At 41.6% G+C, this 23,649-nt stretch overlaps 1 protein-coding gene across 4 annotated transcripts in view; it reads left to right on the forward strand.

Annotated features, from left to right (window-relative positions):
- Positions 1-23,649, forward strand: part of FAM160A2 (family with sequence similarity 160 member A2) — a 124,507-nt gene that overhangs the window by 14,182 nt on the left and 86,676 nt on the right. The window contains exon 1 of one of the 4 annotated variants that reach the window (XM_033949160.1): positions 18,992-19,016. The exons of the other annotated variants lie outside the window; for them this stretch is intronic. The gene's annotated coding sequence lies outside the window, so the exon portion shown is untranslated. Of the gene's footprint in view, positions 1-18,991; positions 19,017-23,649 lie in introns of those variants that run through there. 4 annotated transcript variants of the gene reach the window in all.

Raw genomic sequence — 23,649 nt, forward strand, 5'->3', positions numbered from 1 at the left:
GGTGAATTTGCACGTTGTGAATGTGTGAATGAGAACGGACTGTATATCAAATGAATAATCACCACCCACTTAACCCTACTTAATAGAATTCTAGTTTCAGAAATCACTTCTGTACTGTGCATGGCTCTGACATTTATGTGGCTGCTCTTGCCTGCTCTGGTCTAAGCCTTAAAGAACTTGCTTAGCTTTAAATGCTGCTTTGAAGGTTAATGAACCCACATTTCCTGGCTCTTGCCAGCTTTTTCCTCACCAGTTGTAGAACTAGTGATTGGCTTTCTGTACCTGTTTTCCCCAAAGAGTATCTGGAGCTGTACCAAATAGCATATTTCGCTATTCGGCTGAATGCAAATAATGAAAAATATTATTTTTCTGATTAAGAACAATGAGCTTTAACATAACAATAGTAAAAGAAGCAACGTGAGATCAGAAATTGTGTTTATTTCAGTAGGATTTAGCACAGTAGAGTCCAGATTATTTGTATTAAAATTTAAAGGACTGTTCCAAACACAAATATCAGGATTGAATTATATATGGGAATTCGGTACAGGCCTACTAGAAAAAATTGAGTTCCTTGTACAAACCTAGTTCTTTGGAAAGGTCGAGACCAATTGTTCCTGTGAAATGAAGAAATGAAAGGCAAGACGAGTGGCTTTGGCTATGGAAGCCTGACTACAGCAGGATTTAGAAATGTCAGGTTTTAATATTCCTTAATTACCCAGTGTGGAAATTGTCTGCCTGGGGGCAGTTGGAGAGTTCAGCTGCATCCAGTCGAGGAAGCTGAGATCAAATTGGAACTCTAGTAGCTTCGTCCTCAGACTCCTTCTTGAATTGATCCGGGGGATCAGGCTGCAGTCCATGTACAGAACAGAATTATGAGACCACCATCCAAACCCCTCTTTGTGGCGGACTGATCTGCCTTCTGTTGATGGTGACCTGTACATTCATTAGCATGCCTGTTCAGAGTCTTACTGTGCTGTCCCTGAATCCTCTCTTCGGTTCATATCTTGGCCATGTTGATCCTGTATGGGTGAGCTGTGGTGTTTTCCATGGTTCCTAGCCTAATGTGGAATGTGGAATCTTTGCCCTAGGACTAACTGTTGCATTGAAACTGCTCTGTATGGGATCTGGCACAGTTCTGCAGGATAGGGAGTGGCACATTACTCTTTCTTCAGGTATTGTACTGCAATAAAAACTAGGAACTTGTAATCCCACCTGCAGATCAGCGCTAAGTGTACATTCTTTTAAAACGGTGGTTCTTAGCCAGTCCTCAGGACACACCTACTCAGTCAGTCAGGCTTTCAACATATCCATGGTGAATATGCACGAGAGAGAAATTTGCATGCAAATGGATATCCTGAAAACCTGACTCGGCTAGGTGTGTCTTGAGAACTGGGCAGAGAGCCAGGCTATAAAGAAATCTGCAACAGAGCCCTCTGGTTATGCAGAACCACTTAGCTCTTGACTGAAGTAGCAGCTGAATGCAACATGAGCTGTATGAAGACAGGTCAGTCTCTGCACAGCTTATACACAAGCAAAATCCTGAATCTTGTCTAACAAGTGGCAAAGAAAACCTGTAACATAGAGCCAGGTTTTTCAGCCCTGAGGTGGCTATATTCTGTTTTAAACAAAGGCAATGTTTTCATTCCTTATTTATGAGACAGACAAAGGACAAGACACATGAAGATCAAGTGGCTTTCCCTGAGGTGTGGCATAGAGAGAGAATCTTTTCCTTATCTTTCCAGACCAGTCCCCTACCAGCAGGTGGGGAGACTAAGAACTCCTGAGTAGAGAGCTGCACGGAACGGGGCTAATGGGAATCCCGCAGAACCCATGGGGATCCACTGGGATTCCCCTTGGGTCCATGGGGGATCCTGTGGGGATGGAGGCACCTAGAGGGACTCCTACAAATGTTACCTTGCTAGCGCCTCCTTCCTGCCCTCCACAAAACCACATGCAGCTCTCCCTGCATGCCACCTGCAGCCAACCCAGAAGTTTTCCCTCTGACATCGGAGCTGACATCAGAGGGAAAACTTTCAGGTCAGCCATGTGTAGCATGCAGGAACCGCTACCCACAGCCCTGCGAGTAAGGCAGGAAGGAGGCAGCCCACCTGGAGGCTCTGTCTGGTACACATGGGATGGGTGCACAAGTACTTGGGCCACAGAAGGTAGGGAGCGAGCGGGCGAGTGCATTGGGACAAGAAAGAGAGAGAGGGGGTATGAACTTGGGATATAGGAGGGGGCATTGGGACATGGGAGGGGCATGAACTTCAGACAAATGCTGGAAGGAGAGAGGGAGGGGGCACAAACTTGGGACACAGAATGGAGATAGGGAGCATATTTGGACACAGAAAAAAGGAAGGGGGCATGAATTTGGGACACAGAAGGGAGAGAGGAAAAGGGAACGAACTTGGTATATATTATGGAGGGAGGGAAAGAGTTGTTGAGGTGGGGAGGAAATAGGATGAATTGTTGGGATTGGGTGTGTGAGTGAGAGGGAAAGAGAGATGGTGCACAAGAGTAAAAGAAAAAGAATTGTTGGGCATAGGGAGGGAAAGGAGTGAGGTAGAGATGTATGGGGAAGAGAAAGAGGGAGAAATGTTGGATATGGTAGTGGAGAGGGAACAGTGGGACAGATTGAAAGGGATGCAAGAGGGAGGCATGTTGGGCATGACAGTGGAGGGAGAGATGTGGCATGGTGCTGGAAAGGGGTGATCGAAGGAGAAATGGTGGGCAGGGATGAAAGATGCTCCCTGGATCCCTTTCGCTCTCTTTTTCTCCATCCCCTTTGCAGCAAGGGAAGGACTGAGAGAAAGAGAGATGGTGGACAGTGTGAGAGAGAGGGAGACATGTTGCATATGGGGGTGGAGGAAAGGGGAAGGATGAGAGAAATGCTGCACCAATGGAGAAGAATTTTCAGAAGATAGGAAAGTGGAAAAAAAGAGAAACTGGAACCAACTTGATAGAAAAATAAATCTCCAGACAACAAAGGTAAAAAAAGGAAATGATTGATTGAAACATGGTAGCTTTGGGAAATGTATGTAGCAGATGTCTTTGTATTGTGTTCAATAGAAAAGGAAATGCATTTCTGGTTTTATTTCTTCAGTGTTGAAGTACTTGCTGAGGACCTCGTTTGAAGGTGGCCAGAGCTCCCCTACACCAGCGGAGCAGTTGCTGGCATCTGTGATTCAGGGACGCTGCTTCTGCCTGCCAAACCCTCGGCCACCTTCAGAGGAAGTCCTCAGCTGACATAGCAGAGACCCGTTTACAAAGTATTAATATTTTCAAATCAATAACATGTCTTTGCTTATTTATAAAGGAATAGCTGCTTTGGAAGTTTATGGGGACTGGGAGGGACGGATTTGATTTCTATCCCTGCGCAACTCTCTAAACTGATCTCTTAGAACTGGTTGAAAGATAGAAAACAGAGAGTAGGTTTAAATGGTCAATAGTGGGGTACCAAGATCACTCAAAAAACCTCCAAAACTCCTACACAGCTGAAATCTATAATTCTCTCATCAAAAAGCCAAAAGACAGCAGTGCTGGATTAGTGCTTGTAGCACAGTGTCTTGCAAACTTTCCAAGTTTATTAAAATTTTGTTATACCGCTAAATCAAAACTTCTTAGCGGTTTACAGAGCATTAAAAAGGGATTACATAACATAAACAACAAGGCAAAAAAACATAAAACCAGGAACAAAAGGAAGAAGGGTAGAACTACATTATTGATAGGAAAGGAAAGTACAGTAGGAAGGGGAACCATAAGTTCATTCTCCTGTAGCGCTGCAAATTAAGCCCTGGATCCTGAAGTTGTTGGCCATTTGTTTCATGAGCAGGGGTTGTCGTTAATAGAGCTGGAAAACCATTTAGGAATCTATACCAAATATAGAACCGAGGACAGCACCTAAAACTACTAGCTAGGATACTGTGATTACTTTGAGACTAAACCAGTATCTGGAATAAAGAGGGTAATTTTCTAAACAGATCTAAATCCAGAGCGTGACCCGCTTTGGTGGAGGGAGGGAGAGGGCAGAAAAACCTCCTTCCGCTCCCACACCTTTAGTAGCACTCAAACAGCACAAATTCTCTTCCGTGTATTAATCACTGGTAGTATTTTAAAGCAATGTCTCGAGCACAAAAACACAGTTAGTGTGAACCAAATAACTGATCTTTGCAGCATGTCCAGGCAAAGCTCCTGCCCCCAAACCAACGTCAGGGAAAAGGGGAGCTAGAGCTTTTTAATTTGGCTCTGCTCTGTTTGGCAGTTCTGTTCAAGTAAGACTTAATTTTACCATCCTGTCTACAGTGGCTCAAAGATCTTTGTTTCCGTGGCTAGTGGCTCCCAAATTCTAGAGCTCAGCATTTTATACCTAAGTTGGGATTATTTTTCCCTATATACATTATTTTGTACTTGTCCACATTACATTTCATTTGCCATGGGGTAGGGTGGTTGGGGTTAGAGCTATGGGGCTCTTTGTTGAGGTCATGGAGGGGAGGGAGTGTTTTGTATTAATGATGCTGCATTCTTGGGGTGCTTTGTGCCTTCCAACAAGGACCTCGATTGATCGTTTGTTTATTATGATACCTGTGATTAATCACTCTCTTGTCTGTCGTTGGTTTCTTTTCTTCTTCTTTACATTTGTATTTTGTTGGCCTCAAGGTGCAGTTCAGTAAAAATTGTTGAATCATAAATTTCATTTGCCCTTTAGATGTTTAGTTATCTGGTTTCACAAGATCCTTTTGTAATTCCTCACAATCTTCTGTTGTTTCTCCAAATCATTTAAAGATCTGTTGAACAATGCAGGTCACAGTACAGAAAACTGATCATTGAGTCCATTTGTTTCAGTTCACAGTACGTAAGGCATTGCTTCTAATCTGTGGCTTTCATTTCCTGAGATGTCTCTCGTGATGGACTTTGGCAAATACCTTCTGAAAATCAAATGCATATACGTTATCAACTGAGTCACCTTTATCACGTGTTTACACCTTCAAAAAATATAATAAATTGGTACGGTAGACCTTGCCTCTGCTGAACTTAGACTGACTCATTCCTATTAAGCCGTATCTAGCTGTGTTGTAACTTGGTTTTTAATCCAGCTCATCAATTTTCTGGATCACCGGTACTTTGGTTGCTCTTCATTCCTAAGGTTCTGTTCTCATTTTAAATGATTGCTAACTTTGAATAATCTATAACTTATTTAATGTGTAGGCTCTTCTGGTCTAGCTAAGTTTTTGCTCTTTAATATGTCTGAATTTATAGTAATTTGCTTTCGTTGTTCTGAATCGTCACAGCCAAAGAACGTTTGCAATGTGGCTGGGATCTGAGCATTTGCCTGCATAAAAAGTGAGATAAGTCATTTGGGGGTCCTTTATACTAAGCCTTAAAATGGCTGATTTATGTTTTTATAGGAATATGTGAACAGTATCAAAAGGAAGTATTTTTAAGTGTGCTCAGAGACAGCAAAAGTCTCAGATTTAGGCTAAAGGTATAATCATTGCACACAAGGTTTTCTTATAATCATAGCAAAATATCCAAAACATATTATCGTTTATTGCATTAGAAGCGAGAGTACTATTCACATTTTCTTGTATCTGTTTTTGGGGTTTTTTTTAAGTTTTAAGTTGTCTCCAGTTTATCTTTCCTCTCACTGTGATTTATAAAGACCATTAAGGAATACAAGAAGTTTCCATTTATTTGCCTTTCCTAAGCCAAATGGTGTTCGTTTTAAGACCTTCTTTGATAGGACCTTCAAGTTTCAAGTTTATTCATTATTTGATCAATCGCCTATCAATAATTACTAAGCGATGTACATAAAATATTAATATTGGGTAAACAAGAACAAAATTGAATAAAAAGATAAAAACTTTAAACATAGACAAAATACAACGGGAAACATTAGGATGGAAGGGAAAGAACTACATTTTCTGATAGAAAAGGAAGAACAATTAAGGGTAATATACAAAAGGTAAGGGAAAACAAATTAGTTTATTGGGAGTAGAATACATAATTAAGCAGAATGGATTACTGCTATAAAGAGCAATTGGCTTTTCAATTAAACATCGAAAGCATCTTTAAAAAGAAAGCTCTTGAGTTGGCTTTTAAATTTATCAAAGTTTTTCTCCTGTCGTAAGTATAGCGGGAGGGAGTTCCAAGTTTGTGGTGCTGTAACTGTAAAAATGAATTGCCTTTGTGTATTGATCATTTTAAGGGTAGGAATAACCAATAAAAGTTGTTCGTTTGATCTTAAAGTTTTTTGAGAGGAGTATGGAATTAAAACTTTGTAAATAAATGAAGGGGTTTTATATAGCAATGATTTAAAGGTGAGTAAAGATAATTTATAAAGAATGCGGTGTGCCACAGGGAGCCAATGTGCTTTTAGAAGTAACGGGGTGACATGATCAAACTTTTTTGCCCCCGTAATTAATTTGATGGAAGTGTTTTGGATAATTTGTAATCTTCTGATTTCTTTTTGGGCCATTCCTTTAAATAAAGCATTGCAATAGTCGATTTTTGAGATAATTAATGAATGAATTAGTATATTTAAAGATTTGGGACAGAGGAATTTTGAAATGGAGCGGATTTGACGTAACCTATAGAAAGTATTCTTGACCACATAGCTAACGTGGTCATGATAAGTAAGATTCTCGTCTAAAATGATACCTAGTATCCGGATTTTATGTTTAAATATATTTATTGATTTTCAAATCATATAATCAAGAATACCTTGTACAGAAAGCAAATTAGCAATTCTAGATAAAGCAAGAAACATTCCAATAACATTAAATCATATATTAACTAAAATGCTCAAGTCCTCTAAATTGGATCCAAGATTTCTTATAAAATAAAGCCTAAATTAAAGAATTGAACTTAATGTACACTCTTTCATAAAGTTAGCTGGAAGGCTGATTGCTGGGATTAACCTATAGTCATAGAGCTTATGATTTTTCTACCTCCAATCGGGAGAGCGCTAAAAAAGAAGTCAACTGATTAGGCTCAAAGAAAACATATTTAACTGATCGGTGATGGACTATACATTTACAAGGGTGTCGCAAATAAAAAGTAGCACCCAAAGATATAACACCTGGCTTCAACAAAAGAAATTCACGACGACGCCTTTGCGTCTCTCGTGATAAATCAGGAAATACCTGGACTTTACAACCCATAAATTCTTTCTGTCTATTTTTAAAGAACAGTTTTAACAACCATACTTTATCAATAGAGAGAGCTACTGTTATAATCAAAGTACTCGGTTCTACAACCTCTTTATCTGATTTTTCCAATAACTCTGATACATCCAATAGTCCTTGATCCGACGGCTTTTTTGGTAATTTAGTCTTATTAGGTAAATAATAGACTCGTGATAAAGGAGGTAATGAATCTTCTGAGGCCCCCAAAACTTCAAGAAAATATCTTTTAAGCATTTCTCTAGGAGGTGTCAGTGGAAGCTTAGGAAAATTAATGATTCTTAAGTTATTGTATCTCGAGTTATTTTCTAAGTTCTCCATTTTTCTTCTAAGATTGATATTATCTTTCATTAAAGATTCCTGTAATTGTTTGGATGATTTAATGTCCTGTTCAAGCTTTTGAACCGAGAAATTAGAGGCAGTCATATCCTTTTTCAAATCTTTAAGTTCAGTAGAATGTTGAGATAATTTCCCCTCAATTAACTGAAGTTTGGGACTTATGGTCTTCACTAGTCCGGCCATAAGATCCCATAGTGAGTCCAGAGTTACTTCTGAGGGTTTTTCCAAAGAAAATACAGGTAAAGAAATGTCATAGTGCTCACCGTCCAGTTGAATATTACGCTGTCCCTGAAGGTTAACTCGCCTCTCAGATGATTCCCCCTCAGCTTCTTCAAAGGAGCTCATATCCATAGGAGCTCCTGTCAGCAGGCTCTGTGATGGACTACTTGCCTCAGGGGAAGACAAGACCCCGACCTCCGGGGTTACCTTACCCCTTGGAGAGCTGCTTAGCTGAGGTTGCGGGGGTGGCGCCCTAACGTCGGGGCTCAACGATGTCTCCAATCCCGGAGGAATCTCCACGTCCTCACTGACGCCGCTACTCCTCTGCGGGCCTCCCTCCGACGCCGAAAAAATACCCTGCATCCGCCTGATGAGTTCCCCAATGTCTCCAGCCGCGGGGGTGGCCGTGGGCCGCGAGGCACCAGCGGTGCTACGGCCCCTCCGTTTAGGCATCGGGTAAGTAATTGAACCGCTTACAAATTGTTTGAAAATTGTTGAAGGAAAATCTTCAGAGCGGCATCTCAGCGCGTCCAGCCCGACGCCATCTTGGATCAGGAAGCTCCGTATCCGGATTTTATTTACTTGTTTGAGCGTAACTCCTTGTATATCAATAGAAACTGCTATTTTGTGATTTTCTTTCCAAGGAAAGAGTAAAATGTTGGTTTTATTAATGTTTAAGGATAATCTGTTTTGGTCCAACCATAGGTGAATCTTTTTAAGTTTTTCATTAATGATGTCAATTTCTGATGCATTGTTAGGGTCAAGGGGATGTAAGAGTTGTACGTCATCCGCATAAGTGAATACTGAGAAACCAATAGATTGACAAAGAGTCATAAGGGGGGAGAAAGGAAAATATTAAACAGTAGAGGAGATAGAATAGAACCTTGAGGCATGCCATAGGAGCTAGAAGAACTCAAAGAAACAGAATCATTAAAAGCGACTATAGAGGTTCGATTATCAAAGTAGGACCTAAACCAAAGAAGAACTTGCTCAGAAATGCCAATAGATTGTAATCTGTTTAGTAAAAGATTATGATCAACTGTGTCGAATGCTGCTGAAAGATCTAGTGAAATCAAAAGGACAGAAGAGTGGTGATCAAGGTGGTATAGTATAGATGATGTCATACCTATTAGGGAATGTTCGGTGGAATGGTGTTGCCGGAAACCGGTTTGGTTAGGGTGAAGTGTATTTGTTTGTTCTATAAAGTTTGATCTTTGATTGAAAACAATTTTCTCTGTTATCTTTGCAAGAAATGGGATATTGGCAATTGGCCTATAATTTGATTTCTCTGAGCTGCCTATTTTTTGATCTTTAATAATAGGATGAATAGTAGAAGTTTTCCAGGCCGTTGGCATTGTACTGTGTTGTAGACTTTCGTTAATCAGAAAAAGAATTAGAGGTCCAAAAAAGTCAAAATGTTTTTTAAGGATAAAAGGCGGAATAGATTCGTTTCGTGTACCTTTACTGTTGATTGTTTTGATTAGAGCTTTTAATTCTTCCAGAGAAGGGAGATGAAATTGAGAGCATTTTGCTGAAAGCACTGATGAAGTTGCTGTATCAAATGGATCAGGGATAGGCTCATTGGTAACTTCAAATTTTTCTCTAATATTTTTAATTTTATCTGCGAAATAGGTTGCAAGTTCCTGTGCAGTTGGTAACTGGCTTGAAGAGTGGTCTAGTTTTTTTGAAGATGGGGTAATTGTTTTTAAGATTTTAAATAGAGTTGAGACATTTCTAGCTTTTAAAATTTGATCAGAGTAGTATTTCTTTTTTGCTAGATTTATTTTTTCTTTGTAAAGATTGGAGTGAATTTTAAATTTTTCTAAATTGGAATAAGTTTTGTTTTTTCTCCAACAGCGTTCAAGGGATCTCAGTTGTTTTTTAATTAATAAAAGTTCTGCAGTAAACCAAGGATTCGAGCATTTTCTAGCTGAAATATATTTAGTATGAAAAGGAGCTACTTTGTCAAGAAAAAATTGAATATTCTCGTCCCATAATAATAAGTAATCATCTAGTGTGATGGATGTATTGCTAGAAGGTGTAAAATGGAAGTTTTCAGCTAGTTGATTAACGGATAATGTTTTAAAATCTCTAAATTTGATAATTTTACTAACAGTCTCATTTTTAACTGTAGGAGAGAAATAGGTTAATGGAATTAAGAAATGGTCTGACCATGGGACAGTTATAAAAGAACTGAATGAAAAATGTTTTTTAGATGCCACTGGTACGAAGACCATGTCAATAGTATGTCCTGCTTGATGTGTAGGTTGAGAAAGCGTTGTACAAAAGTCGATTTGAGTCAAGATAGAAGAAATATCTTTGGTGTAATTGTTGTTTAGGTCATCGAAATGTATGTTAAAATCCCCTAAAATTAGGGGGTTAATAGAAGATGAACCAAAATCAAAGAACAAAGATTCTAATAATTGAAGGGTATTGCTGTTGATTGGTGGTGGTACATAAACTAGTAGTATATCTAATTTGGGATTAGTACTTAAGGAGAATTGTAATGTCTCGATAATAGAGTCGGTAGAAAGGTTGGAATTATGCAATACTAATGAGTCGCGTAAAAATACTGCCAGTCCCCCACCGCGTTTATAAGAGCGATGGTTAAAAAAATATGAATAGCCCGAGGGGCAGGCATATGAAAGATAAGCCTCTTCACCATCCATAAGCCATGTTTCTACCACACATAATACGGCAAAGGCATAATGACTAATAAGATCTTTAATAAGATGATATTTAGTTTTTAAGGATCGAGTATTAATTAAACCTATTTTAAGAGAAGATTTATTAAGATTAATGCAGGTGGGAGTCTTGGATGAGAATGAATGATGATCAATTGTAATGTTATTGGTATAGTCCCTAATAGGCAAGTTATTGGGTTTGTGTAGTAAATTTGGTGGTCGGTGACCACAGATTACTGGAATATTTATGGTAGATAGCTCCATGTTATAAATTATGTCAAAGTCATGAACAGAAGCATTTCAAGCAGGTAAACTGCAATTTTGGCTTGGTGAATGTATTCATCAAGCCACGTCTTACTGTTCTTTTCGAAAATTAGTCAAGTCTTCTCTGTTTGACAAATTTATTACCTAACTTGGTATTCTTAAGATTGTAACCATATTTTTAACTTTTTATTGTATGATTTTATTTTTATGCTATGAATGTATTTCGCTGACTGTCCAGTTTCTCTTAGTGTAAACCACCTAGAACTTTTGGTAATGGCGGTATAAAAGAATAAAATTATTATTATTATTATTATTATTATTAAAACATGAATACAGTGCTCCCCCGTGAATTTGCGGTCCCGGTCATTCACGGTATTTTCTGACCGCGAATGACCGAGCAGGAGAGGGCAGCCGGAGCTCCTTGTCTTCAGTTTTGGATTACCTGTTCCATTTATCTCAATCTGGCCTCAAATCCACTTCAATTAGAGTCCACCTCAGTGCAATTACTGCTTTTCATCAGCCTATCGAAGGGAAACCCCTTTCTGCTCATCCTTTGGTTTCCAGATTTATGAAAGGACTTTTCAATGTCAAACCACCTCTCAAACCTCCCCCAGTGGTTTGGGATCTCAATGTTGTTCTTGCTCAATTGATGAAGCCTTCTTTTGAACCAATGGATTCGGCTCATCTGAAATATCTCACTTGGAAAGTGGTTTTTTTCATTGCTTTTATGTCTGCTCGCAGGGTCAGCGAACTACAAACTTTAGTAGCAGACCCACCTTTCACAGTATTCCATCATGACAAGGTGGTCCTCCGTACTCATCCTAAATTCTTACCTAAAGTGGTTTCATAATTTCATCTCAACTAATCCATTGTTCTTCCAGTGTTTTTTTTCCAAAGCCTCATTCTCATCCTGGAGAAACAGCTCCTCATACTCTGGACTGTAAACGTGCTTTGGCTTTCTACTTGCAACGCACTCAACCACATAGATCTGCTCCTCAACTTTTTGTCTCCTTCAATCCAAACAAGTTGGAACACCCGATTTCCAAGCACATCATCTCCAACTGGTTAGCTGCTTGCATCTCTTTCTGCTATGCTCAGGCTGGACTGCATCTACAGAGTTGAGTCACAGTCCATAAAGTCAGAGCCATGGCGGCATCAGTAGCTTTCCTTAGATCTACTCCTATTGAGGTAATCTGCAAAGCTGCCACTTGGTCCTCGGTTCATACTTTCACCTCTCATTATTGTCTGGATACTTTTTCCAGACGGGATGGCCATTTTGGCCAGGCAGTTTTATAAAATTTATTCTCCTAAATTGCCAACACTCCCACCATCCCATTCTGGTTAGCTTGGAGGTCACCCATATGTGAGAATACCTGCCTGCTTGTCCTGGGATAAAGCACAGTTACCTACTGTAACAAGGTGTTATCCAGAGACAGCAGGCGGATATTCTCATGACCCACCCACCTCCCCTGGTTGGCTTCTCTGTTAGCTATCTGAACTGAGGAGACATGTTCCCTTGCGTGGGTGGGAAGGCACTCACGCAGTGTGGCAGTCGCGAACTTACTAAGTTCTGCAAGCAAATCAGCTTGCGAAGCTGTCCACATCGGGGCTCCATGGATGACGTCACCCACATGTTGAGAATAGCTGCCTGCTGTCCCTGGATAACACCTGTTACGGTAAGTAACTGTGATTTTCAGAAAGTATGTCTGCTTCCAGAGATTGTTGCTCAATTCCTAACAAATTTAAAACCCTCTTTTCCTGCACCATGATCTCATTGGCTTCCTGGGCTCTGTGTGTGAAGCAGGAAACAATTTCTGGATTTTCTCTTTCTATCTACAATTATAAATTTGGCTTCCGTAACTTTCTGCATTTTGCTGTGTTGCCAAGCCCATCTACTGACAGCTGTTACTCCAGATTCATGCTATTTGGTGACCTTTCATCGCAGCATAAGGGCTGCCAGCTTGTAGATGGCACTGCAGTACGTACTATGTCTTACAGACATCTCTGTCTCAGCTTCTGTCGCCGCACCACTCTAGCCTTCAAAGATTGCATTTGTTGTTGGAGAGGTTTTGGCTTTCACATTTTTCCAGCCTTAATTTCTCTGATACTTTGGTAAATGTTCCCAATACTAAGAAAGTTACTGGAAATGCAGTGAAATTCTTATTAGACTAGGAAACAGCTAATAGAAATGCTACGATGCTCCTTCTACTTATGTTGGTTAATCTCTCTTGTAACAAACAAGTGTAGGATAAGGTCAAACTATATCAAAAAAGCACAAAGGACCACCCCAAGTAAGGGGCAATCAAGCAAAATTTATTGTTGGATTCAACAATAAAATTTTGCTTGATTGTTCCATACTTGGGTGATCCTTTGTGCTTTTTGTTCTGCTATAAGCCACCTGAGGCTCTGTTTGGTTAAGCGACCTATAAATGTCCAATATTAGAAACATAAAAATATGATGGCAGATAAGGCCAAATAGCCCATATTTCTTTAGATTACTCCTGAGCCTCTTAACTTCATCCTGTGCCCTCTCATTTTGGAACTTCCTTTCAAATGAAAGAAACTCGCTGCATAAGTATTTAAACATCTCGATCATATCTCCCCTCTCCCACCATTCTTCCAAAGTATACATATTGAGATCCTCGAGTTTCTCCCCAGATACCTTATGACGCCGTTCACCAAGCATTTTAGTAACGTTCCTCTGAAATGACTCCATCCTGATTACTACCCTTTCTATCAAAAAATATTTCCTTAGATTACTCCTGAGCTTCTTAACTTCATCCTGTGCCCTCTCATTCTGGAGCTTCCTTTCAAATGAAAGAGACTCGCTTCATAAGTATTTAAACATCTCTTATCATTTCTCCCCTCTCCCGCTATTCCTCCAAAGTATATATATTGAGATCTTTGAGTTTGTACCCAGATATCTTATGACGCAGTTCACCAAGCATTTTAGTAACACTTCCATGTTTCCAAAGAGTTGAAACTATACTCCTTTCTTCTGGGAGCCCATTAATCGACCTCCCCTTTCAGTTCAGGGTGAGGTCCCTTTTAAACCCCCCCAAAAAAAATTAAAAAAAAATGTCCCCTAAGGATTGAGGGGGTCCAAGCTAAAGCTCCCCTCTCTATCAGGAGTCCAGTGGGAGTCTTTAGGAGTCTCTTTTCTTTATAAATCACCTCTTTTCTCCGCAATTCACTTCGTATGCAAATTAGTTATTCAAGTCCAATGGCAAGATCATTCAGTCTGTACTATTGGGCAACCCAGTACTCCAGAGCAATAGGGGTGGCTGGTTCCTAACACTACCCACCTAATCTTTCACGATGACTAGAACCACCCCATTAGGAACTAGTTGAACCCAGCTATTCTCTGTTTAACCCTGGTTACCTATTGCCCATGGGTTAGACTCCAGTGAAGCCCTCCTTCGGGAAAGTACTCTCTCGTGATGGGACATACACAGTCATTAGGTAAAAGGAATATTCAGTACTGCCAAGCAAGCGATCTAAGATCCAACACATACCTGTCACCACTGGGGGAGTCTATTTCCAGCGGCCCAGCGTGTCTGTATGGGGGTCATGCTACTAGCATCAGCTGCAACCCAGACTGAACTCCAGTGTAAATCCAGCTCCTGTTTCTGTTTTCCTTAGCTGGCAGATCTGAGTCACTTCCCTTGACATACCAAACGTGGTTCTTAGGGCTGTAGTTCAAGTGTGATCACAGCTATTTCTCACATTCCATGTTGTTTTTACAGAACTGTTTTACTGATACGATGTTACCAAACCGTCTACTATATTTCCATTATGAAAAAAAATACACTTTCTACTACTACTACTTATTATTATTATTTCTTTAGCACTGCTAGACGTACTTCTATATTTTTCTTGAATAGAAATTGTGCTTTGAAAATATTTTTTACTTTTTATTGTATGATTTTATTTTTATGGTATGAATTAGAGAATGACACGGTGGCGGTTTACCCGCGGCCACCACATTTTAGCCGCGGGTCACCCGCCAAAAACGGGGAAGAAAACTAGCAGTCGCTGCGGCGACGGGGACAAGGCCATTCACCGCCCGCGGGGCGGTGAATGGTCTTGTCCCCACAGTGAGGCATGAAGGATCGCGCGGTCCCCGCAGCTCACACCCGCCTGCCCAATCGATTCTAGTGTTTAGCCAGCTCTCTCCCTTCTCCTCACCTTAGTTTGTAGATTTTCTTTTTCGGCGACCCGCACGCTATCAGAGAGCCGCGCACGCGCTGCTGCTCAGTTTCGATCTTCTGCTCTGACGCAACCGGAAACAGGAAGTTGCAGCAGAGCAGAAGATTGAACACTGAGCAGCCGCGCGTGCGCAGCTCTCTGATAGCGTGCGGGTCGCCGAAAAAGAAAATCTACAAACTAAGGTGAGGAGAAGGGAGAGAGCTGGCTAAACACTAGAATCGATTGGGCAGGCGGGTGTGAGCTGCGGGGACGTGCGATCGCTAGTGTTCCCGGCTCAAATTGGAAGGAGGGAGTGAAAGGGAAAAGGATTCTGGGCCAAGGGGATGAAGTCGGAAAGAAAAACCCACAGCAGGAAAAAAAAGGGAAGGACAGGCAGGTGAGCCAGATGCTAGAAGCAGGGGGGGGGGAAGAAAGAGGGGAAAAAGCTAGATGGGGTTGAAAAGAAGAGACACACTGGTATGGAAGAGGAAGATAGGGGAAATCTGGACACAGGAAGGTAACAGAAAGAGGGGAAATTATGTGCATGGGGCATAGGGACAGAGACATAAAGGGGACATGCCATGGGGATGGTATATGGACACAGGGGGGGGCAATGACAGATACATAGGGGAGATATTAGAAATGGAGAAAATAGGAGCACAGAAGCGAGATGGTTTGTGGGGATGGGACAGGGACCGAGCTCGCAGGCTCCAGTGGCTTGCACAAATTACATTGTAACGTGCCATGAAAATAAGAGGGAGGAAGGTAGATAGGCCACGCGAGAGGAGCTGAAGGGTAGTAAAAAGGAACAGATGGTAAAGGAGGGAGGGAAGGGTGGTGGTGGAAAGGAATAGAACAGACATTGAAGGAGGGTGGAGAGGAACAGACCCCCAAGGGAAATGTGGAAGACAGAGTGGGAAGAAGACAGATGCCAGACTATGCGGGAGCGGAGGGAAGAAGATGGGTGCTAGACCAATTGGGGGGGGGGGGTTAAAGGAGAGGCACAGTAACAGCAAATGGAAGACGCAGAGAGAAGACACACAGTGGATGGAAGGAATTCAATGAGAAGATGTGGAAAGCAGAAACCAGACAACAAAGGTAGAAAAAAAAATTATATTTATTTATTTATTTTTTGCTTTAGGATAAAATAGTATATTAGTTGTGTTGATAAAAATTTATAAACAAAGCCCTGCCAGCTGAACATCTCTTTCTCTAGTTCAGCAGCAGGAACTTTGATTTATAAGAAAGGAATAAGCTAAATATTACAGTACTAAGGCTTATATGGATGCAGCGGGGACGGTGACGGGGCGGTGAATGGGATGGCAGTGGCGGTGACGGGGCGGTGAAAGGGATGGCGGTGACGGTGACGGGGCGGTGCAGAGGATGGTGGGCCGGTGACGGGGCGGTGACGGGGACAGATTTTTTCCCCGTGTCATTCTCTAGTATGAATGTATTTCGCTGACTGTCCAGTTTCTCTTAGTGTAAACTGCCTAGAACTTTTGGTAATGGCGGTATAAAAGAATAAAATTATTATTATTATTATTAAAACATGAATACAGTGCTCCCCACAAATTTGTGGTACGTGATTGCGGTCCCGGTCATTCACGGTATTTTCTGACCGCGAATGACCGGGTAGGGGAGGGCAGCCGGAGAGGGCAGCTGGAACTCCTTGTCTTCAGTTCTGGATTACCTGTTCCATTTATCTCAATCTAGCCTCAAATCTACTTCAATTCGAGTCCACCTCAATGCAATTGCTGCTTTTCATCAGCCTATCGAAAGGAAACCCCTTTCTGCTCATCCTGTGGTTTCCAGATTTATGAAAAGACTTTTGAGTGTCAAACCACCTCTCAAACCTCCTTCAGTGGTTTGGGATCTCAATGTTGTTCTTGCCCAATTGATGAAGCCTCCTTTAGAACCAATGGATTTGTCATATTTATTAAATGTATTACATAATATTTAAATCATTATAAAATATGAATATAAGTATGATATATTGTACTTAAAGTGTTCATGAAGAAAATCAAGTGTGTATTTATAAGATTATATGAATTTTTCTGATACACTTGTTGTAATATGCAAAACTGAATAAAGAAATTATAAATTTAAAAAAATGAACCAATGGATTCGGCTCATCTGAAATATCGATAGGCTTAAGAGCGATAAATCCGCGGGACCGGATGGCATCCATCCGAGGGTCATCAAGGAACTGAAAGGGACTATAGCTGAACTGTTTCAACTAATAGCCAATCTGTCAATCAAATCGGGAAAGATTCCAGAGGACTGGAAGGTGGCGAATGTTACACCGATCTTCAAGAAAGGTTCGAGGGGAGATCTGGGTAACTACAGACCGGTGAGACTGACCTAAGTACTGGGAAAGATGGTAGAGGCGCTTATAAAGGACCACATCATTGATCACCTTGACGGGCACGGTCTGATGAGGACCAGCCAGCACGGTTTCAGCAAAGGCAGATCTTGTTTGACGAACTTGCTGCACTTCTTCGAGGGAGTAAACAGGCAGATAGACAAGGGCAACCCGGTTGACATTGTATATCTGGATTTTCAGAAGGCGTTCGACAAGGTTCCACATGAACGACTATGTCAGAAAATTGCGAGCCATGGAATCAAGGGTAAAATACTCACGTGGATTAAAAACTGGCTGGAGCATAGGAAACAGAGAGTGGGGGTAAATAAACAATAGTCGGACTGGAAGAGCATCACCAGTGGGGTGCCGTAGGGCTAGGTGCTTGGACCCGTGCTCTTCAACACCTTTATAAACGATCTGGACATAGGTACGATGAGTGAGGTGATTAAATTTACGGACGATACGAAGCTATTCAGAGTAGTGAAGGCACAGGGGGATTGCAAAGATCTGCAACGTGACATAATCAGGCTCGAGGAATGGGCATCAACATGTCTAATGGACAAGTCGATGAAACCGTCCACGCAATGTGCAGCCACGGCGAAAAGGGCAAACAGAATGCAAGGAATGATAAAGAAGGGGATCATGAACAGATCAGAGAAGGTTATCATGCCGCTGTAACGGGCCATGGTGCGCCCCCACCTGGAGTACTGTGTCCAGCACTGGTCGCTGTACATGAAGAAGGACACGGTAGTATTCGAAAGGGTCCAGAGAAGAGCGACTAAGATGGATAAGGTACTGGAGGAGTTGCTGTACAGTGAAAGATTAGAGAAACTGAGCCTTTTCTCCCTCGAACAGAGGAGATTGAAGGAAATAGACTTAGTAGATAAGGACAGGTTGTTCACCCTCTCCAAGGTAGGGAGAACGAGAGGGCACTCCCTAAAATTGAAAGGGGATAGATTCCGTACGAACATATGGAAGTTCTTCTTCATCCAGAGAGTGGTAGAAAACTGGAACGTTTTTCCTGAGTCTGTCATAAGAGAAAATACCCTCCAGGGATTCAAGACAAAGTTAGACAAGTTCCTGCTGAACCAGAACGTACGCAAGTAGGGCTAGTCTCAAGGCGCTGGTCTTTGACAGAGGGCCACTGTGTGAGCGGTCTGCTGGGCACGATGGACCACTGGTCTGACCCAGCAGTGGCAGTTCTTATGTTCTTAGGTCTAATAGGGCAGCCATGCTATTATGCTACTTAAACTTAAAGGACTCTAGTGATTCCGCATGCCTTCAAGATTGCAGGAAATAACTCTCCACCCTCTCACTCTGTAACCTTAGAGTATTCCCACCTTCTCTTCCTGTCTTTATTTTAACAGATCTCAGCCTCCTTTCATAGTGTGTCAGTAGTAAAAGCTCAAAGCATTCCCATTGTCTCTCTTGGTTTATTACAAACTTTCTCTTTCTTTTCTTGGCACTGTTTTCTGGCATTCAGATCAAATTGGAGAAATACACTGGGTGTTCTTATACAATCTTTCCATAGATAAGTACAATACTGACAAGCTCAGATTCATCCCGTGTGTGGCAAACTTTTCTACAGCATGGTGGCAAGGGGGGGGGGGGGTCTTTCTCCATCCACTTCCCTACTAACCTGCAGCAGTGACTCTGGGACCAAGACAGGAAAAGCTTTTCTGATGCTAACTAGCAATTTCCTATTATGCCAGCAGAGATCATACTAATTGTGGTCAGATCCCATCTTCCTTGATACCAAAGACAGGAGGTCACCAAAATGTGAGTCCCTTCGTTTTTTTGATGGTAGACTTTAATATGGTAGAGCTATGTTGTCTATGTACTGTTTTGAATCATTAAGCAAAATTAAGTCAGGCAGTCAGTTGGATGACATCATCTGAGAATGCCAGGCTGGAACAGCTCTCCCGGAGCTCCTGGCGGAATTCTGCACAAAAACATGCAAAATTCTGCAAATTTATTTGGCAACATTTAAATGTTTTTGCTAATTATCATCCAGAATTTTAGTGCAATTCAGTATTTTCATTAAATTATACTTTTTCACCCTGTCCACCCCTCCTTCAGCCAGCATTTTTCATTTTCTCCACATTGTCCCCAATCCAGCATTTCTTTCTACTCCCTGTGCGATGCTGATTCCAGTTAATGGCAACCTGCGGTTGGTGCTGCAAGCTTCCCTCTACCGTGGTTTCACAGGAAAAGAGGAAGTGACATCATCGAATATGGGACTGCGGTAGAAGGAAGCCTGCAGAGCTCAAGCAAGCTGCCTAAAGTTGTTGCCGGCAATGATTTGGGCTGCAGCGAGGGATTGCCAACCCGACACCAAAATCTGCACAGACCTCAGGTATCTCCCCCAGCCAGCATCTTTCATACTCTCCCCATTGTCCCCAATCCAGCATTCCTGTCCGCTACCTATGCAATGGCAATTCCAGTTCATGACAACCTGCTGCCAGCTCTGTCATAGTCCCACCAAAGAACGAGACAGTGGCATCATCGAGGGACTGCGGTAGAGGACAGGCTGCCCAAAGATGTTGCCAGCAGTAATTCAGCGTCCTTGGGGAATTCTATGCAAAGTCTGCATTGAGCAGAATTCCACCAGGTCTGAGCGTGCAAAGCTCTTGTGGTGTTCAGGAGCCTCCTCAGTTCCTCAGTTTTGTTTTCTACACTCATAAGAACATAAGAATGGCCTTCCTGGGTCAGACCAATGGTCCATCAAGCCCAGTAGCCCGTTCTCACGGTGGCCAATCCAGGTCACTAGTACCTGGCCAAAACCCAAGGAGTAGCAACAGTCCGTGGCTTCCCCCGTGTCTTAATAACTTTTCCTCCAGGAACTTGTCCAAACCTTTCTTAAAACCAGCAACTCTATCTGCTCTTACCACAACCTCTGGCAACACATTCCAGAGCTTAACTATTCTCTGAGTGAAGAAAAATTTCCTCCTATTGGTTTTAAAAGTATTTCCCTGTAACTTCATTGAGTGTCCCCTAATCTTTGTAATTTTTGACGGAGTGAAAAATCAATCCACTTGTATCCGTTCTACTCCACTCAGGATTTTATAGACTTCAGCCCTTCAGCTGTCTCTGTTGAACAGATGCCATGTGGTCCATGCTGTGCCCTAAACCTGTCTGAAAATGAGTCGACAAGGGGTCTAAAATTTCAGTAGAATCGACACACCAATCCTTTTTCTGCTATCAGCGTCACTTCAAACCATGCTGCTGAGGTGTCCCTTTTGTGCAATAAAACACCACTTTTATCCCTGACATCATCTTGGCTTTCAACTTACTCACTGATCCTGGTTACAAGCTGAACAGTTGTTCCACATTAGTCATCTGGAGTTCTGAGCGATATTTTATGGTTTTGGAATACTGTTCTTTGGGATCACTCAATGTGAATTTAGATAAGCAGTTATATCAACAACCAAGAACAATGTTATGTTATGTTTTCTTCTACAGTACACTGCCATGGGTGAATTTCTGCCAAAAGAATAAAATAAGTAATGAGAGCTTAACAGCAGTTGTCAACCATTTGAAACTAAACCTGCTAAAAAACAGAATTGCTCAGGCTGGGATTTCACTCTCCATCTTTCCCTAATAAAGTCATATTAAACACTGATACAACTCTTTCAGTTAATGCATCTTCTAGGGGTTATTCTAGATTCTATGTTAAATTAATGAAGAAGTGTTTCTTTAAATTACGACAATTTAGATCAGTTCATTCCTTATTTATCTTAGCCATTTTGCTGTTCTGGTTCAGCTCCTGATCCTGTTGCATCTGAAGTGCTGGAGGTTTGGCAGTAAGTCTATTTAAAAAGTTGCAACTTAAATGTTCAAAGTTTGAACATGGGAGTCCTCTTTACAATCCTCTTTGGCTCCCAATGTGTGTGCAAATTACTTTCAGGATATTATGCTTTTAAACTTCATGATGGTCTTAATTCCAGAAGACTTTTTGTTGTTCATTTTTCTTCCCAAACTGAGATATGTTGAAATTCTAATTCTGGATATTGTTTCTTTGTTTTGATTTATTTCCCGCCATCCCAGAAATCTCAGGGTGGGTAACAGTAGAACAAACTCAGTCTCAGAGAGCGGGGTAACAGAAGGACCGGTGGGGTTACAGAAAACAGAGGGAACTTAGATACAATATTAAAGGCTAAGAAATTATCATCAAGGAGAAGTGCACAGATTCCGTAGGCAGTGGATCTAAGTACAAGGTGTACAGAGGGGCACATATATAGTTTAGGCCGGGGGAAGGGACTTTGGTAACATAGGGAGCAGAGAACGGGCTGAAAAGCACAATGGAGGCATACAGAGGGGAAGTCAAGCAGTAGTGTAATGTTGTTCATAGACCTTGTGGCCTTCTTTGTCACTCTTCCTCATAACCCAGTTAGCAGAAGAGGAGGGTCTTTACTGCCTTCCAGAAGTTTGCCATGGAGTCCAGGGATCTGATTTGCATGGGCTTAGGGAGGAAGGGGCTGTAGGAACATTTACGTGCAGTTTCCAGTTGAAGGGCTCTTCCTGTGTGAATGCAGTTGGGCATAAAGGGGTGTAATTTGGATGATTTTATTGGCTAAGACGAGGCCCTTGAAGGCACAGCACATAGTGCAGGTGGGCAGGGTTGCGGGTTCATGGTTTTGGCAATGAGGCCACTGAAGAGTGTATTGCAATAATCTATACATGAGAGCACATAGGTGTAGAGGAGCTGGGTTCAGAGAAGTAAGGGCGGGTCTTTTGTAATTGGCATAGGTGGAGATGTGAACAGAGAGAGAGATGGCCGTCCAGTGTCACTCCAAGGCTGTGGACCTGATCTTTGGCTGTTAGAGTAGTCGATTCGCAGGATAGTGAAACTTGAGCTTGGCTTCCTGATCCAGAGAAGCTCTGTTTTGGCAGTGTTGAGTTAAAGTTTGTTGCGAGTCAAGCCCAAAGTGCTCTTAGGTAGAGAAGCAGCAGCATTCAGAGCAAGTGTCCCGCCAAAAGTGGGATCCTTGTTGGGACTATTAGATTCAAATAAAGACTTGATTGTTGGTTGAAAAGACACCTCTCTAGTCTTTCTGTTTTGTCAGAGAAGATAAGTCTAGGATGGGGTGTGAGTGAGCCTAGGGCAGGAGAGGACATTGCAGAGAAGATCTCACTATGTGTCACATTATTGGAAAAACATGCCCTGCCAAGGATAACTATGCAAATTGTAACCTAGATCCCTAGTTTGTATCAAGCTAGGATACAACTTTGTATAGTAAACTTGCTGGGTAATTGTGTCAAATTGTAACCTGCCAGCTATATAATATGTATGTTTAACCTGTAAGCCGTTCTGAGCTCTTTGGGGACAACGGGCTAGAAAACGAAATCAATAAAGAAATTGCCGTCTGAGCTAGAGGGCTCTTGCGGCTGATGCTCCTTTGACAGAGCATTCTTAACCTATCCTCTTGTTTTTATCCTGTTTGGGGTTTTTCCTTAAAAAATGATTACTAAGAGTTTTGGCTTCTCTGGCAAGTTTCTCTTCAGATTCTGTCTTAGCTTTCTTTATCAGGGCTTTGCATCTAACTTGCTGGTGCTTATGTCACTTCTTATATTCTTCATTTGGATCCTTTTTCCAATTTGTGTTCATCAGTTTCCTGCAGTCTCTGGCCTCAAAGTTGCTGCTTTTTGCAGTAGTGAGTGTGCTTGAACTCTACCTGTCCCCAAGAAAGAGCTTGTTTCGGAGCAAAAACGATCCCTTCCTTTCTCTCTCTCGTTCTGATTTCCGTGCTGAAGAATAGGTGTTTTGCCAGGATCTGCGTTCCTCGCCATAATAAAACAATGGCTAACACTGGATGTTAAGTTAACTCCAGTGAATGGTCTTGAATCGTTTTGTTTAGCAAGAGAGGATGGTTAGAGAAATCATACACTAATAACTCTTTGTATTGTTAGTCGCTGGTAATTTCATAAACCTTGAGTCCCCTCTCCTCCCCATGCTTCTCTGTTCTTTCTCTTCCTGCCCTATTTAGAAGATCCTCCTTTCTCTCTGTTACAGTGTTAGCTCATAAGGCCTGTCGTCGCCTCCTCCTCTCTTCCTCCAGTTTGATAATAAGTGAGCGCGATCATCATCTTTCTCTCCCACCCTTTGCATTTGTAACTCTATAAGCCCATCTGCTGCCCCTGCTCTTCTCTGCCCCATGCAGCTGCTATATAACTCTGGATAGTCTTCTCTTCCTCAACCCTCTATGCAGTGGTCTCCAACGCACGGCCCCCAAAGTCCTCCATTGTGTCCTAATGCATTAATTTCTTTTTTTTTTTAATAAATCTTTATAATCTTGCCCACTTGATGTGGTAACTGCAAACAATCACATTTTTGGAATTTGCTACTGTTAACTATCCAAAATAAAGTGAGATTTTAAAATATATCTTTGAAGTGTTGTAGAATTAATATTAG

The sequence above is a fragment of the Geotrypetes seraphini genome, chromosome 6, assembly GCF_902459505.1.
Source record: "Geotrypetes seraphini chromosome 6, aGeoSer1.1, whole genome shotgun sequence".
NCBI classification, from domain to species: Eukaryota; Metazoa; Chordata; class Amphibia; order Gymnophiona; family Dermophiidae; genus Geotrypetes; species Geotrypetes seraphini.